Raw genomic sequence first — 3,341 nt, 5'->3', positions numbered from 1 at the left:
GCCTTTAATGTTCTCTTCCTCAGGTGTGCTCCAAGGGCAGGCGGGTCCGCTACCTTGCGTGGCCCAGCCCTGTGGGTGGCTGAGGGCGCAAATCTCCCTACACTAATTTGTTGAACCTTCAATTCTTTACCTACAAAATGGGACTACCGGGCTGAGGATAGATGGTGCTAGTGTGTTTGCCCAGCGTGTGTGAGGTTCTAGGTTCAACTTTCAGAACAGCAGAAATCGGTACAGAATATCCGTAAGGCGGGAGGCTCCCCGAGTGTGTGAGCTCCCAGGTTCCAGCAGCACCGACAGTTTTGATTGATTTTACTGTAGGAACTCTTGAGTTGACCACTGCCTCTGACTCGGCCACCGTACCATCCACCGTGGGTGTTGTCCATGTCCCAGCTCACTTTGAGGATGGAGTCTTGTGTGTAAAAATCATCTGACTTACAGTATATGCGCAGTCTGTGGGAGGAGCATAGCAAGAATAGAAAGGTGACACGTGGGATGAGACAATATGAGGAACAGTCAGTCCAGACACTTTGCTGTGCTCCTTGTGGTTGTGTCCGGGTGGGATGGCTGCACCTTCAGTTGGTTCCTTGTGGGTGGAGGCTGGACCTTGACTTCCCTTCCAGGTGCCGCTGGGCATGTTCAGACCACGTGAGAGATAGTAACTCCTAACACCAGTAAGCTCAAAAGGCAGGAAATAGAGGTGACTGGCCACTGTGCTGCACATCCTGAGCGATGCAGATTGTCCTGGGCAGGGAGCAGCTCTTGCAGCTTTCCAGGCAGTCAGGCGCCTCCTCCTGCCAACAGGGCCTCACACATATGTCAGCGGTCAGAGGGCTGGAGGTTGAAGCCAGGTCAGCCGCCTGCAAGCCCCCCTTGGTACTCTGAAGGCCATACCAGCAGTCAGCCATTGCTGTGCTAACTCCTTCAGCAGATAGGCTGTGACAGTGAAACACCCGGGAATGTGCGCTGCGTGCCTCCGCTGAGGCCCAGTGAGCAGGTGCAGAGATGGAGGAAGGCGGGGGCCTGCTGTTCTGTAGGCCTTTGCTCTTGTCCTTAGCAGCCAGCAAGTATGTCCTGGAGAAAACCATGTTCAGTGCCACTTGGCACAACTTCAGTTGCAGGATAAAATAGTGCAGTTTTTGTCCCCCAACACCTGGCATTCACAGCCTCCACGGCACCAAGGGAGTGGCCGTACTGCTGCTGACCGGAGTGTTTGTCATCACAGTTGCAGGAAGCCGGTGTCGACACCACACCTTAAAACTGTTAGTGAGCGGTCCAGGAAGCACTTTTCCCAGAGGTGGAAGTCCTGCAGATGGGTCTGAGGACATATGAATATGAGAAGGCAGCAGTGGAAACTAGGCAGAATAAGCCTTGTTCCTTTGGCCTGGGCACCGCCAGTTCCCAGAGAGATTAAGGTTGTCAGTGAGAGGAGGAATCTGGAGCAGTTAACAGTGGCACAGCGACCCCAGCTGGCTGGAGGCGAGGTGATGCCCATGAATATTCTGCTCTGCCTGCATGGGGACCAGAGAGCTAAGATCAGGAATTCTTTCAGCCATCTGGGTTTTGGCATGGACATCTGATGGAGGGTGGTCTGATGCCGGCCCTCAAGATCTGCTTACACCTATCCTTATTTTGTAAACCTCCCTAAGTCATTATAATGGGGTAGGTGTGGCTAAGGTCCCCGGGCTTTTGAGGGCAGGAGAATCACTGGAGACAGAGGGATGGGAAGAGAGGAGGAAGGAGGACACCACGATGGGGTAGTGCATAGAAAAAACTACGTGGGCTGATAGGAATGGCTCCAATAATGGCATGAAAAGGCCCAGATGAAGAACACAAGCAAGTACCAAGGGATTATGGATGGAAGGGAGACCAGAAGAGAAGGATTGGGGTGGGTGGCACCAGATGGGGGCTGGGAGATGGATGGTGAGGTTATTGAACCAACGTAGATGAAATATCTGCCCAGCCCAAGGTAAAAAAGGAAATTATAAAATCTAACAGGTGTCTGGGTCTTATTATTATTTGTGATCATGCGTTAAATAATACCGCCCTGATAATCTTAGGGCTGGTAATAAACATGTTGCCCAACATTCATTTTTTATTTACAACAGACATCATATTTTCTAGGAGCAGTCCATTTCCTTTCTGCCACATTTTGGCCATAGACTGGCCAGGAAGAGCAGCAATGACCCTCACCCTGGGCACAACCCCGCTCAGAGCAGCTCTCTGCGGTGACACAGGTAGAGAAAGGATGCCTTGGGCACTGAATCGAGGTCTCACAGCCAAGTCTGACCTCCATCTAGAGCAGGACCTCTGCGGCCCCTTGTCCCCCAGGGAGGGAGAGGGGAGCTCCAGGCAGCAGAGGCTCACTGGAGGGTTGCTGAAAGATCCACTCCTCTCCCCTTCCTGTGGCTTGCGTGAGTCAAAGCCACCACCCCACACCTTCCATGGCCCAGTCCACCATTAACAAGGCCCCACTGGGCACAGGTAAAGTGGGAGGAGCCAGGGAGGTAGGATGAGGATCTTGGCATTTTGAGTCAGTAATGAAGCCAACCTGAAGCCTCAGCTTCCTGGTGTGAAGTGGTGATTGCGCCTTTAAAGGCAACTTGCAACCACTGCAGGCAACTAGTCATTCTTTCGGTGCTCTAGTCAGTATTTCGGTGAGGAGTTGCCAGGAGGCTGGCGCTCTAGACAAGACCCGGGTCCTTGCTGGAGCTGTGGTCTTTGCTTCCATCAGAGAAGGGCTCTTCGGAGAAAGGGTTGTCTGCCTGCCTCTCAGCTGAGGTAACTTCAGGAGGCAGCGTTACCTCCTAACAGACTAAGCACCCTGAAGGCAAGGGAATCAGTCTTCCCTGCTTGGATGCCTTGGTTGTCTGTGATCTTCCATGTGTCCCCTCATACAGGTGTCTTCTAAAGTCAGCTTTGGGTCTTTCCTCTCAGACTCACTGGATTTGGGACTGTGTTGTTGAAGTTCAGGCTCCTGAGGACGTTGCTGGAATCTTCCTTCTCCCCCTTCACACAAGGAGCCTGATTTTCTGCTTTCCCAGGCCTGGCCCTTCCTCCCAGAGGGGCTCAGCTTTCAGACGGGCCTCGTGTTGGCTGAACTGAGTACAGAGTCCTGGCTGGGTGTGAGAATTTCTGGTGACCTTGGGGTTGGGGCTCCGCCCAAGGGGTTAGCTTTGGGCCTCAGGTGCCCGGCAGCTTGACAGAGCCCGGAGACAAGCTTCCCCTAACTCTTCATCCTGCTGTCACCACTGAATGAACGGGGATTGGAGGGCAGAGTACAGTGACTCACACCCTTGAGTCCGGGCCTGCCTTCTGCCTGCTCCTCCCTCATTCTCTACCCT

Source organism: Meriones unguiculatus, chromosome 3, assembly GCF_030254825.1.
Source record: "Meriones unguiculatus strain TT.TT164.6M chromosome 3, Bangor_MerUng_6.1, whole genome shotgun sequence".
NCBI lineage: Eukaryota > Metazoa > Chordata > Mammalia > Rodentia > Muridae > Meriones > Meriones unguiculatus.
The sequence above is the reverse complement of the archived record's forward strand: the minus strand, read 5'-3'. Positions refer to the sequence as shown.